The 14,717-nt window shown below is 46.3% G+C and overlaps 1 long non-coding RNA gene across 1 annotated transcript; it reads left to right on the top strand.

Annotated features, from left to right (window-relative positions):
• Positions 1-5,484: 5,484 nt before the first annotated feature.
• LOC120555221 lies at positions 5,485-14,394 on the top strand. The gene is made up of 8 exons (XR_005638654.1): positions 5,485-5,534; positions 8,225-9,287; positions 9,683-10,556; positions 11,368-11,545; positions 12,384-12,726; positions 12,810-12,881; positions 13,439-13,523; positions 14,138-14,394. It is a non-coding gene; the product is annotated as an uncharacterized LOC120555221 (long non-coding RNA).
• Positions 14,395-14,717: the final 323 nt, after the last annotated feature.

Genomic DNA, 14,717 nt, shown 5'->3' with positions numbered 1-14,717 from the left:
TATATATATATATATATATATATATATATATATATGGACCCCAACGCCTCGGGAGCAACTAGGGGTTGAGTGTCTGTGCTCATGGTCTATCCACTGCGCCATCACCACCCAGGGGGTCCCTCCAATAATAACTCGGGGGCCCGTGATGGGGCCCCCAATGGGGCCCAACATGTCCGAATGCACCCAACTTCATGGTGTGGGTCCCTCCAATAATAACTTCAAGGGCCCCCAGGGGCCCCCGACGGGGCCCAACATGTCCGAATGCACCCAACTTCACGGTGTGGGTCCCTCCAATAACAACTTCAAGGGCCCCCAACACCGCACGGATGCCCCCAGGGGCTGCTTATGAGGCCCATCGTCCCAGTTTGAACCCAAGTTCTCATTTGGGGTCCCTCAGAAGTTAACTTTCACCTGTATATAATCTCATATGAAACTAAATCCAGAGTTAAATGCGCGTGTGTTCTTGAGGCGGTGATACCCGCGGCACCGCGGACTCCATCCAACGTGTCTGTGGGTTTCGTCCACTACTACAACTTTAAGTTCTTCCGCCCTCTACAATATTCCTCTCTGCCGTCCTGGGGCCTTCCTCGGGGGTGAGCCTCGCAGATATTGATGCAGGCACCAACACTGAGTATTTTGGCTCGTACGGTGAGAACGGGCATGGTTACGGGCCCCTGGGGGCCTCCTTTGAGGCCCCACTTGTCCCAATGGGGCCCAGACTTGCAGAAAGAAGATGGCTGGCTTGACCAATATTTCTTTGCTGTTGTGGGGGCTTCCTTGGTGGGGGAGCCTTGAAGCTAGAATTGAAGGGACTCACACCGAGTAGTTGGGCTCATACTTGCAGAAAGAAGATGGCTGGCTTGACCAATATTTCTTTGCTGTTGTGGGGGCTTCCTTGGTGGGGGAGCCTTGAAGCTATTATTGAAGGGACTCACACAGAGGAGTTGGGCTCATACGGTGAGTATAGTTGTCATTGGTGGCCCCCTGGGGCCTCCAATGGGTCCCAACTTGTCCCAATGGGGCCCAGCTTTGCCAGACGGGCCCAACTTGGAGCTGTGGGTCCCTAACGTTCCCAACTGGACACAAGTTGTGCCAATGGTACCCAAGGTGTCCCACTGGGGCCCAGCTTTGCCAAATGGGCCCAAGTTGGAGGTATGAGGCCCTAACTCACTATCCACGATGGGTCCCAACTTGGCCCAATGGGACCATACTTAGCTCAGCTCGTCCCGATGGATCACAACGGTGCCCAACTTGGCCCATCGAGGCCTAACTAGGCCCAACGAGACCCAGCTTTGGCCCATTGGACCCAATGGGACCCAATAGGACCCAATGTGGCTGAAGTTTCTTGGCCCAGTGGGTCTCAACTTGGTCCAATGTGTCCCTGCTGTGTCCAATGGGGCCCAATGGGACCCGAGTTAACCCACCGATGCCCAATTATCTGTCCTCGATGGGGTCCAAGTCATCTCAATGTGACCCAGCTTGTCACAATGGGGCCCAATGGGGCCCAGGCTGTCACAGTGGGACCCAGCTTGTTACAGTGGGACCCAATGGGTCCCAACTTGTCCCAATGGGACCCAGCCTGTCACAATGGGGCCCAGTGGGACCCAACATAAGCCAGTGATTCCCTTTTATCTTGACTCAGTGGGTTCCAACTTGTCCCAATGGGGCCCAATGGGACCCAGCTTGTTACAATGGGACCCAATGGGGCCCAGCGTGTCACAATGGGGCCCAATGGGACCCAGGTTTGCCCAATTGGATCAGAATTGGCCCAAATAAACACATTCATGCCCAATTAACTGGACTCAATGGGTTCCAACTTGTTCCAATGTGACCCAGCTTGTTACAATGGGGCCCAATGGGGCCCAGCTTGTTACAATGGGACCCAATGGGGCCCAGTGGGTCACAATGGGGCCCAATGGGGCCCAGCTTGTCCCAATGGGGCCCAGTGGGACCCAACATAAGCCAGTGATTCCCCTTTTATCTTGACTCAGTGGGTTCCAACTTGTCCCAATGGGGCCCAATGGGGCCCAGCTTGTTAGCAATGGGGCCCACGGGGCCCAGCGTGTTACAATGGCGCCCAATGGGACCCAGGTTTGCCCATTTGGATCAGAATTGGCCCAAATAAACACATTCATGCCCAATTAACTGCACTCAATGGGTTCCAACTTGTTCCAATGTGACCCAGCTTGCTACAATGGGGCCCAATGGGGCCCAGCTTGTTACAATGGGACCCAATGGGGCCCAGTGGGTCACAATGGGGCCCAATGGGGCCCAGCTTGTCCCAATGGGGGCCCAGTGGGACCCAACATGAGCCAGTGATTCCCCTTTTATCTTGACTCAGTGGGTTCCAACTTGTCCCAATGGGGCCCAATGGGGCCCAGCTTGTTACAATGGGGCCCAATTGGGCCCAGCTTGTTACAATGGCACCCAATGGGACCCAGGTTTGCCCATTTGGGCTCAGAATTGGCCCAAATAAACACATTCATGCCCAATTAACTGCACTCAATGGGTTCCAACTTGTTCCAATGTGACCCAGCTTCTCTTAACGGGGCCCAATGGGGCCCAGCTTGTTACAATGGGACCCAATGGGACCCAACTTTGGCCAATGGGATCAAAAGAGGCCCAAGTCAACACATGTATGCCCAATTAACTGTACTGAATGTGCTTCAATTTGTTCCAATCTTGACCCATGGGACCCAGCTTATCTCAATGGAGCCCAATGGGGCCCAACTTTGCTAAAATAAGTTGGGTTTAAGGCCCAACATGGTTTTTCTGCATAAGTTGAAGAATCATTTCTCGGTATCCGAAATCAAACCCCACCATCGTAGACGTGGCCTGACACGTTTTTTTGTGGTCATGACCCGAGATGTCTGTATTGACCCAACATCACCATGTTCTACTTGTGTGATAAGGACTCGCACCGACATGTTGGCTTTATATGGCGAAGTTGGATCAAAAAGGAACACTCCTATGTCAGGGACTCCGCACGGAGATGTTGTCCGAAGAAGTCGGCAGACGACAAAACACAGCGCGCCCCTTTTCTCCGAGGTACTGCAAAAAATCGACTTTTTCCAGGAAGGTCATATCTGGAATTTTTTTTCTAAAATATTTAGAAAAATACACAAAGCTCGGAGCTGTGCTTGAAATAATTTTAGGACGTCGGGAAAGGTGTTAAAAGTCAAAAAAATCAAAAATTTAAGAAACAATCTCAAATAAATTATAAATGGATCCACCACAAAAAAAAATAATAAGGAAAATAAATAGGTGAAGAAAAAGAAGAAATAGAAAAAAAAAAAAAATAAAAAAAAAAAAAATAAAATAAAGAAAAATAAAAATAGAAATAATAAATAAATAAAAAAATAAAAATAAAGAAAAATAAAAAAAAAAATAAAATAGAAATAAAATAAAGAATAAAGAAAAAAAAAAGAAGAAATAAAGAAGAAAAAAAAAAAAATAAATAAATAGAAAGGAAATAAAATAAAATAAATAAATAAAAAATAGAAGAAAAGAAAATAAAATAAATAAATAAATAAAAAAAATAAAAAAATAAAAAAAAATAAATAAAAGAAAAAAATAAAAAAAAAAGAAAAAAAATAAAAGAAAAGAAGAAAAAAAAAAAAAAAGGAAAAAAAGAAAAGGAAATAAATAAATAAAGAAATAGAAGAAATAAATAAATAAAAAAGAAAGAAGAAAGAAAAAAGGAAGAAAGGAATAGGAAGAAATAAAAGGAAAGAAATAAATAAAGAAGAAGAAGAAATAAAGAAGAAATAGAAGAAATAAATAAGAAAGAAGAAATAAAGTAGAAGAAATAGAAAATAAAGAAATAATGAAGGAATAAATAGGAAGAAATAGAATAAATAAAAGGAAGGAAAAAAATAGGAAGAAAGAAAAAAAGAAATAGGAAGAAGAAATAAATAAATAGGAAGAAAAAGAAGAAAAGAAGAAAAAGAAGAAATAAATAGGAAGAAAGAAGAATAGGGAAGAAGAAGAAATAGGAATAAATAGGAAGAAGAAAAAAAGAAGAAAGAAAGAAGAAGAAATAAGAAAAATAGGTTGAAGAAATAAATAGGAAATAAGGAAGAAAGGAAGAAGGGGTAAGGAAGGAAATAGGCCAGGCCGGAATAGGGGCCGGCCAGGCCAGATGGAATGAACAAGCGACCGGTGACCTTTATGACCGCGGAGACGATTCTGACCCGGTTCGCTGACCCGGAAGGGCGCCCGTTCATGGGACGGTGAGCCACCGGCCAGGGCCGGGCTCAGGCACCGCTGAAGCCGGAAGCGAGCGCCCTTGGTAAACTAGAAGAGGCCTTTTTCTGACCGTGTCCAGCGACTTTAAACGGGCGGTGAAGGACTTCGAAGAGGATTGGCGGTTCGCGAGCGAGGCGTGATTTCGAGGCCCGGAATGATTGAGATTGATGCGTTTGGCGGACCCTAAGGAGGCCCGGAGAAGAACCGGCTTCTGAGGCGCCGCCCGAAACTTCGGCGTTCCGTTTTCCTCTCCATAGAAACACATACAGGTCGGGCCTCCAGATGTTGCTCCACCGACCTCAGATGTTGCGTTCCCTCGGCTTCGGGCCTTCCTCATACGCAACCTATCGGTGTGGGTCCTCAATGTTAAACTTCATACCAAGCATTGACCCTCCACCCGAAGAGGACACTTCCTATGAACCGGGTCCTCTCGATAGAAATACTACGAGTGGGGCTTTACAATAATTCATTCAGAGATAGCAGCTTGGCGCGAGCACTTTGTGACCCTTTGCGGTACTTTTGCCGACGCTGAGCGGTATAGAGCCGCGCACTTAATCGCCAGCGGAGACGCCCGGACCGGAACCCCGATGGAGTCTTAGTTGAGTTTAGACGCTTGGGCTCAAGCGACCCGTTCTCCGCAGTTTTCCGGCACCTAAGCGGGTCTTCCCCAATCCAAATACATACAAAGGGCCCATGGCCTAGGAACACCTCCACCGATAAAACATTAACTGCGGGTCCACTGACTCGAAGTGCCGGTCCACGATCGGTAGCGGAGACCCGGATCCCTTATGGATTTCCGGAGACTGACCCGGTAAAGAACGACCCGGTAGGTCCGGGCTGGATTGAGGGTCGCGCCGCCCCGTGGGTCTTCCGTCCCAGTTTGGGGCCGATTCAGCGTGACCGGCTCTCACCACGGAAGGACCCGCACCAACAAACCCGGGTGCTCTCCTATCGAAATACATACGAAGTTGCTCCCGGAGGTGGGGTCATTTTAATAAACTGCTAAAGTAGTCAGAGTTGTCTCAATACACATCATTTATTGGTACAATATCAAAGAAATAATCATTTATTAACTATTTGGCGTTTTTTTTTTTTTCATGGGCCCCAGGCCCCAGCCCTCAAAATCTTTTGCTCCGCCCTGCAGCTTGTTGAGCTGTGGGAAGTGCTCATTATCATGCGTGCAGGTGAGATCAAAGGGTGCAGCGTGGGGGAGGGACAGCAGTCGCTAATTGAGAGGACAGAGACAGCAGATGGGAGCAGCACAAGCCCGAGCAACAAGTTTTGAGGTAAGAAACCAACAAAATCCCGTTTATTAACTTACAGGGACTGACTTTGTGTTGTGTTAGTTGCTTTCATCGATGTGATTTCAGAAATAAAGCAGCTCTGCAGGTTTTATGTGTAGGATTTCACGTCATTTTTCCGGGAAATTCAGCAAGCCATTTAACACAGTGCGTCATTTTCCGGGAGTTTTAGCCAGCCATTTTCCGGGAGTTTTAGCCAGCCATTTAACACATGGATGCAAAGGAATTGTTGTTAATGGTGTAAACTTTATTTTGTTTGGGTTTTATGTGGTTAAAACACTATTAATTAAGTCAGGATAAAGTGTGTGCAGGCACATCAAAGGGAGGGTGGGGAAGGGCAGTTAGTAATTCAGAGGGGCAGAGAGCTGGGAGCAGCAGAAGTCGAGGCAGATTTTTCGCGGTAAGAAATTCCATTTTATTAACTTACAGGGACTGACTTTGTGTTGTGTTAGTTGCTTTTTATCGATGTGATTGCAGAAATAAAGCACCTCTGCAGGTTTATGTGTAGGATTTCACGTCATTTTCGGGAAATTCAGCAAGCCATTTAACACAGTGCGTCATTTTCCGGGAGTGTTAGCCAGCCCTTTAACACAATACTACGCCATTTTCCGGGAGTTTTAGCCAGCCTTTTAACACATGGATGCAAAGGAATTGTTGTTAATGGTGTAAAGCGTTATTTTGTATGCGGGTTTTATGTGGTTAAAACACTGTAAATTAAGTCGGGATGAAGTGCGTGCAGCGGTCGGGCAGGGGAAAGCAGCCCGTATTGAGAGGGCAGAGAGCTGGGAGAAGCAGAAATCCGAGGCAGATTTTTTGCGGTGAAAATCCTTTTTATTAACTTACAGGGACCGAATTTGTGTTGTGTCAGTTGCTTTTACCCGATGTGATTGCAGAAATAAAGCACCTCCGCGGAGTTTATGTGTAGGATTTCCACGCGTCGTTTTCCTGGGAAATTCAGCAAGCCATTTAACACAGTGAGTCATTTTTCGGGAGTTTTAGCCAGCCCTTTAACACATGGATGCAAATGAATTGTTGTTAATGGTGTGGCGCGTTATTTTTGTACGGGTTTTATGTTGTCTAAACACTTCATTGAGTCGGAGAGTGCGTGCAGCCGGTCGAGCAGTCACGTCAAAGGGAAGGGGAAGAGCAGTCATAATTGAGAGGACAGAGAAGCGTGGGATGCGGCAGAAGTCTGAGGCAGATTTTGAGGTAAAAATCACTGAAGACTACATTATATACTTGAGCTCTGGGCAGGCAGGAGGGCCCCTAACGTTAAAGGGACCCCTAACGAGAAACTGGGTTTAGCTATGTGTTGGTCTATAATGGGGGGTGTGTGTATTCTACAGATGTAACTCAAGCTCTGGATTAACACCACCGCTCACTTCATTAGTTGGAATATAATGTGTCTTTCACTTAAGACTATATGATGTACTTGAGCTCTGGGCATGCGGATCTAACATTGAAGGGACTCACACCCAGACCCGGGTTTTGCTATCCATAAAAGTGTGTGTGTGTGTGTGTATTCTACTGAAGTAATTTGAGCTCTTGATTAAGATCACTGCTCACTGCAGTAGTTTGAATATAATGTGTATTTTACATAAGACTCTGGACAGGCCTGCTGACCTAACATTAAAGGGAATAACACTTAGATACTGGTTTTAGGTATGTGTTGGTCTATAAGTGTGCGTGTGCATTCTACATCAGTAATTTGAGTTGTGATACACCACAAACTGGGGATCACAATGCCAATTCCCTTTCTTGAAGCCCTGAGGGGTTCAGCCCCCTTTTTTTTTTTTTTAAGTACTGTCCCTGCAGGTGTCCCCGCTGAAAATAGGGAGAGTCTCAAACACCATTTTGTGGAAGTGGAGAGCCACCGGCTTGTACTCTAGCTGGTTCTTCAGTAGGTAGCTGTAGTAGTAGATGTAGCTGCGCCCCGCTCGCGATCGTTACTCCTTTTTGTCCTTGTCCTGACTTGTCTGTAACATTTTTAAATGGGTTTTAACTGGTTCATAATAAAGAAAGTGTTCAATTGGGCTTTTTGGTTCCATGTACAGAGGCGAGTTATTACAAGAGGATGGAGCGTCAACACACAAGGCCCAGCGGCCAAGCAAGGGCACAAATGTCCAATATGTGGGCTGGACTATGCCGACTTAACGCAGCACATTAAACTAGGTGAGCAGCGTGGTCAACAGAACTGAACTGGAACTGCTGTCTAAGTTGGCACACAGGCGGTAAGTATCTTATCTAATGTATTTATTTATCTTTATACTTCGCGCCTTTTATTTTATTTATTTTTGGATTATTATTAAATAACTGTCCGATTAATGAGTCCTAGATGGATTTATAGCTTCAATATGGTGTTTGAAATCCATGCTATCACTATGTCTGAGTCCTCTGGTTGAGTTTGAAGCTGATTGGAGCTCAAATGACAGTTTCTTACATTAAAGAGTTTCACAAAGTAAAATTGGAAATTAGTCCCTGTGTGGTTTTGTGTCTCGGTGAGGCCATTCCAGATTCGTAAATGCAGCTCTAGATTGAGATTTGGGAAGGATTGCTGAACTAACATTACAGGGACTCACACCTAGAACCTGGGTTTAACAAATGTGAACATTCAAGCAGGATGAGCTACATTAATGGCAACGTATTTGAGCACTTATTTGTTTTCATTTTTCCAGGTGCAGGAGGCCTTTATCTCTCACACCCAGGTTTGTTCAAGGTTGTCACACCGGCGGAAGGAGTATCAGACTGCTCAGCGGCAGATAGGTTGAAGCTCGGAGCCTTTCCCTGTTCCGACTCCAACCCCTCTTTGAAGTATTCGGGGAGCTCGAGGCACTCGGAGCCACTGGAAGTGTGAAAGAAGGTTTCTGCCTCTAGTCCTCCCTCAATGCAAGACCGGAGACTGTTGTATCTGAGGAACCGGGCGTACTCCTTTCGTGGCAGCAGTTTTTGCTTCGACCTCTTTCCGCGTCATGTTGAGCACCCCGTCACCGCCACGATGTAACCACTCAGGAGCCCGAAAAACATCCTCTGCCTTTTTTATCTGCAGGGGTTTTCTAAAGAGAATCTGTAAGAGCACAGTCCCACCTGCCAGTGAGGTTGCGGCCCCATCCGCCGCTGACAGACCCTTTACGTCCTCCGACAGAGCCTTCACCGACAGACCCTCCGACGGACCCTTCGCCTCCACTTGCCCGCGTGGCAGTTCGAGTGAATTGGAACCGTCCTGCGAAAGACCCTTCGCCTCCACCGCATCCTCCAACAGACCTGCGTTCTGCGACAGACCCTCCGCCTCCACTTGCATTGACAGACACACCTCGTCCCCTTTCGACCAGTGTGACCTAGAAGTTTTGAAACGGCAGAGGAGTCGTCTCTCTTCTGTTCGGCTTCAGACTTGTCTCTCTTCTGTTCGGCTTCAGACTCACAGGGCCGCTCTTTAGGCAGAGGAGGCTTTGAGGACTCTCGCTTCAGACTTGTCCCTCTTCTGTTCGGCTTCAGACTTGTCTCTCTTCTGTTGGGCTTCAGACTTACAGGGCCGCTCCTTAGGCAGAGGAGGTTTGGAGGATTCTCTCTTGTGTTCCGCTTCAGACCTAGAGGAGCGCTTTCTAGCGAGAGGAGGCTTGGAGGAGTGTCTCTTGTGTTCCGCTTCAGACCTAGGCCGCTTTCTAGCGAGAGGGTGTTTGGAGGATTCTCTCTTCCGTCTGACTCATCGAACAAACCCGCCGTCCCTCTGCTGCAAGAACTGTGAGTTACTCTTTGATGCTTTCAAGATCACCGCTCACTGTATATTAGTTTGAATATAGTGTGTATTTTTACTACTTGAGCTCTGGGCAGGACCTAACATTGAAGGGACCCACACCCAGAAACCGGGTTTAGGTACGTGTTGGACTATAAAAGTGTGTTTGTATATAGTAAGTAATTTGAGCTATGTGTTAAGACCACTGCTCACTGCATTATTTTGAATATGCTGTGCATCTTAAGACGATTTTATATACTTTAAGCTCTGGGCAGGCCTGCGATCTAACATTACAGGGACCCGCACATAGAACCTGGGTTTAACACATCTGCACATTCAAGCAGGATCGGCTACATGAACGGCAATATATTTGAGCTCGTATTTGTTTTTTTTATGCTTCCAGGTGCAGAAGGCCTTCAGGTGCTGAGATCCAGGGCCCTTCCTCAGTCCCACCTGCCAGTCAAGTCATGTGCCCATCCGCAGTTGAGCCGTTTCCCCAATTCCTCGCCCCGGAGTTCCGCTAGTAACGTACTTCACAAACGCGACGGCATCCGTCGGGTAGCTTTTTATGGTCGTCCTCTAGTCTTTTAGACATTGATAATCCTTACAATTTTGTACTTACTTCCTGATCCGAACGTAGTCCTTGAGAAAGAGAAGGTTCAGATGCGGAACAGCGGGCTCGGACGTGAACGTCAAGGAAGTAAAGGACGTGGTTAGCTGGCTGGCGGGCATTCTCCCTTATTTTCTCAACCTTTTCTCGACTGGTTGAGAAGTGCAGCTGTTTCAGGTCGTCGTTCCATTCGTCATTCCGTTCTTCTTCGGCTTCCAGCAGCTCTTTACCACCTTCAGCTCGGCAGCAAGGATCCCACAGTTCTTGCTGCAGGGGGGGTCGGAGTCCTCGCAACCGGCTCGTTCCTCCTAAACAACTGCTTTCTTGGCAAATGGCTGGCAGGTTCGTTCAAGGGCGTCGCACTGGCGGAAGGAGTGGAAGACGGCTCGGCGGCGGACCGGGCCACGACATCACTGGCGGGTTTGTTCGACACGGGCGGAACGAGGGGCGGACGGCTCTGCGGGGGACCGGGCAACGACCTCACTGGCACGTAGGACTGAGGAAAGGTCCTGGAACGTCCTCCCGATCACTTCTTGCATAGCTGCTTCATCGATTCACATCGAGATGAGGTGCCATCGGCGGGTAGTGGAACTCTGGGCGAGGATGAGGAGGGACGTGTCGAGATCGGTGCTAGGGCGACAGCTGGCTCTGCGCCACAGAAAGTCCGGTAAGATCACATCGCCACACCTGTATTTGTTGACGGATCATAAAACGCAGAACACGTGTATGATAAATTGTTTCAATTTTCAGTTGAATCATGCGTGTTGTGTTGAAATCGCAGCGGAAAAGACTTCTGCAGCACTCAGTAAGAATCACTGCACTCAGTTAGACTACAAGGTGACAATATTTAGCTCTGGGCAGGCCTGCTGCCCTAACATTACAGGGACTCAAACCCAGAACCCGGGTTTTGCTATCCATAAAAGTGTGTGTGTGTGTGTGTATATTCTACTGAAGTAATTTGAGCTCTTGATTAAGATCACTGCTCACTGCAGTAGTTTGAATATAATGTGTATTTTACATGATACTCTGGACAGGCCTGCTGACCTAACATTAAAGGGAATAACACTTAGATACTGGTTTTAGGTATGTGTTGGTCTATAAATGTGCGTGTGCATTCTACATCAGTAATTTGAGTTGTGATACACCACAAACTGGGGATCACAATGCCAATTCCCTTTCTTGAAGCCCTGAGGGGTCGGCTCGCCCCCTTTTTTTTTTTTTAAGTACTGTCCCTGCAGGTGTCCCCGCTGAAAATAGGGAGAGTCTCAAACACCATTTTGTGGAAGTGGAGAGCCACCGGCTTGTACTCTAGCTGGTTCTTCAGTAGGTAGCTGTAGTAGTAGATGTAGCTGCGCCGGCTCGCGATCGTTACTCCCTTTTTGTCCTTGTCCTGACTTGTCTGTAACATTTTTTAAATGGGTTTTAACTGGTTCATAATAAAGAAAGTGTTCAATTGGGCTTTTTGGTTCCATGTACAGAGAGCGAGTTAATACAAGAGGATGGGGCGTCAACCCACAAGCCCAAAGCGGCCAAGCAAGGGCACAAATGTCCAATATGTGGGCTGGACTACGCCGACTTAACGCAGCACATTAAACTAGGTGAACGCGTGGTCAACAGAACTGAACTGGAACTGCTGTCTAAGCTGGCACACAGACGGTAAGTGTCTTATCTAATGTATTTATTTATCTTTATAACTTGGCCTTTGATTTATTTTATTTTTTTATTATTATTATTAAATAACTGGCCGATTAATGAGTCCTAGATGGATTTATAGCTTCAATATGGTGTTTGAAATCCATGCTATCACTATGTCTGAGTCCTCTGGTTCAGTTAGAAGCTGATTGGAGCTCAAATGACAGTTTCTTACATTAAAGAGTTTCACAAGTAAAATTGGAAATTAGTCCCTGTGTGGTTTGTGTGTCTTGGTGAGTCCATTCCAGATTGGTAAATGCAGCTCTAGATTGAGATTTGGGAAGGATTGCTGAACTAACATTACAGGGACTCGCACCCAGAACCCGGGTTTAGATATTTGTGTGTCCATAAAAGTGTGTGTGTGTGTGTATGTATTTCTCCCAAGTCATTTGAGCTCTGGATTAAGATCCCTGCTCACTGCATTATTTTCTGCTCACTGAATATTAGTTTGAAAATAGTGTGTATTTTTACTACTTGAGCTCTGGGCAGTACCTAACATTGAAGGGACCCACACCCAGAAACCGGGTTTAGTTATGTGTCAGTCCATAAAAGGGTGTTTTGTATATTCTACGTAAGTAATTTGAGCTCTGGATTAAGACCACTGCTCGCTGCGTTATTTTGAATATGCTGTGCATTTTACTTTTTACTATTTTATATGCTTGTAGCTATGGGCAAGCATGCAGACCTTACATTACAGGGACTCGCACCTAGAACCCGGGTTTAACACCTCTGAACATTCAAGCAGGATCGGCTACATGAACTGCAATACATTTGAGCTCGTATTTGTTTTTTATGTTTCCAGGTGCAGAAGGCCTTCCGGTGCCGAGATCCAGGGCCCTTCCTCAGTCCCACCTGCCAGTGAAGTCATGTGCCCATCCGCAGTTGAGCCGTTTGCCAATTCCTCGCCCCGGAGTTCCGCTAGTAACGTGCTTCACAAACGCGACGGCATCCGTCAGGTAGCTTCTTATGGTCGTCCTCTAGTCTTTTAGACATTGATAATCCTTAAAATGTTGTACTTAGTTCCTGATCCGAACATAGTCCTTGAGAAAGAGAAGGTTCAGATGTTTAACAGCGGGCTCGGACGAGGAGGGACGTGTCGAGATCGGTGCTAGGGTGGCAGCCGGCTCTGCGCCACAGAAAGTCGGGTAAGATCACATCGCAACACCTGTATTTGTTGACAGATCGTGATATGCAGAACACGTGTATGATAAATTGTTTCAATTTTCAGTTGATCTGGTGAAAGCGACTCATCGTGCGTGGTTTGTTGAAAACGCGCCGGGAAAGATTTCTGCTGCACTTGGTAAGAATCACTGCATACCTAACATTAAAGGGACCCACACTCAGGAACTGGGTTTAGGCATGTGTTGGTCCATAATAGAGTGTGGGTGTGTGTATGTATATATTCTACTGAAGTAATTTGAGCTCTGGATTAAGATAACTGCTCACTGCATTAGTTTGAATGTAGTGTGTATTTTACTTTATACTATATTGTATACTTTAAGCTCTGGGCAGGCCTGCGATCTAACATTAAAGGGACCCACACTCAGGAACCGGGTTTAGGTATGTGTTGGTCCATTATAGTGTGTGGGTGGGTGTGTGTGTGTGTAGTCTACTGAAGTAATTTGAGCTCTGGATTAAGATCACTGCTCACTGCATTATTTTGAATATGCTGTGCATCTTACTTAAGACTATTTTATATACTTTAAGCTGTGGGCAGGCCTGCAATCTAACATTACAGGGACTCGCACATAGAACCTGGGTTTACACATCTGCACATTCAAGCAGGATCGGCTACATGAACGGCAACATATATCCATATGTTTGAGCTCTTATTTGTATTTGTTTCCATTTTTCCAGGTACAGGGATGGTTTTCCACCGAGGGACCCTTGGCTGCGCTTTCTTTCAGCAGCGTGACCCAGCCGTCCCTCGGCTTCGAGAACTGTGAGTTGCTCGCTGACGCTTTTGAGATCACTGCTCACTGCGTTACATTTTTGAATATAGTGTGTTATATTTACTGCTTGAGCTCTTGGCAGGACCTAGCATTGAAGGGACCCACACCCAGAGACCGGGTTAAGGTATGTGTCGGTCCATAAAAGTGTGTTTGTATATTCTACGCAAGTAATTTGAGCTCTGGATTAAGACCCTTGCTCGCTGCATTAGTTTGAATGTAGTGTGTATTTTACTTTAGACTATATTGTATACTTGAGCTCTGGGCAGGACTGCAGACCTAACATTAAAGGGACCCACACTCAGGAACCGGGTTTAGGTATGTGTTGGTCCATAATAGAGTGTGGGTGGGTGTGTGTGTAGTCTACTGAAGTAATTTGAGCTCTGGATTAAGATCACTGCTCACTGCGTCATTTTGAACATGCTGTGCATTTTACTTAAGACTATTTTATACACTTTAAGCTCTGGGCAGGCCTGCCGATCTAACATTACAGGGACTCGCACATAAAACCTGGCTTTAACACATCTCCACATTCAAGCAGGATCGGCTACGTGAACGGCAGCATGTATATTTGAGCTCTTATTTGTATTTGTTTCCATTTTTCCAGGTGCAGGGATGGTTTTCCACCGACGGACCCTTGGCCTCCACTTCCACCGACGGATCCACCGCGTCCTCCGACAGACCCTCGGCATCTGCTCTTTCTTTCAGCGTTTACCTCTCCTGGGCCTCCTCTCGGCCGCCTGGCAGCTCAGAGGATCCCACGGTCGGCAGCAGCGCGGAGTCGTTTGAACCGCCAGGCGGCCGAGAGGAGGCTGAGGAGGGGGCCGTCTCTGTCTGAATTAAAGTGCACGTGCAATGAATAAATATGAAAAGAACAGTGGTGTTTTTTGTCAATTGAGCGAGAGTCAATGAATAAACTTCTTTTAAATTGTGTCTCGTGTTTTTTTAACATGTCGTGAGCTTAGAATTGTAAGGTTCTATCTCCACTTTTGGTCAAAATTGAGTTTTTGACATAATCTGATCCATTAGGTGTTTATTAATGTCTGTTTGGTGTTATTTTTGTAAAAAGAATATTTTGTTCGTTAGTTACTAGTAGTATATTATACTACATACAGTTTTACGGCTGGGATGTTAAAAACTTTGATGCTCAATATCTCAGAACTACCCTGAACGAAGATAGAACCTTA

Source organism: Perca fluviatilis, unplaced genomic scaffold, assembly GCF_010015445.1.
Source record: "Perca fluviatilis unplaced genomic scaffold, GENO_Pfluv_1.0 PFLUV_unplaced_scaf_3, whole genome shotgun sequence".
Lineage (NCBI taxonomy): Eukaryota > Metazoa > Chordata > Actinopteri > Perciformes > Percidae > Perca > Perca fluviatilis.
Note: the sequence above shows the minus strand (reverse complement) of the source record. Positions and strands in the feature narration are given on the sequence as shown.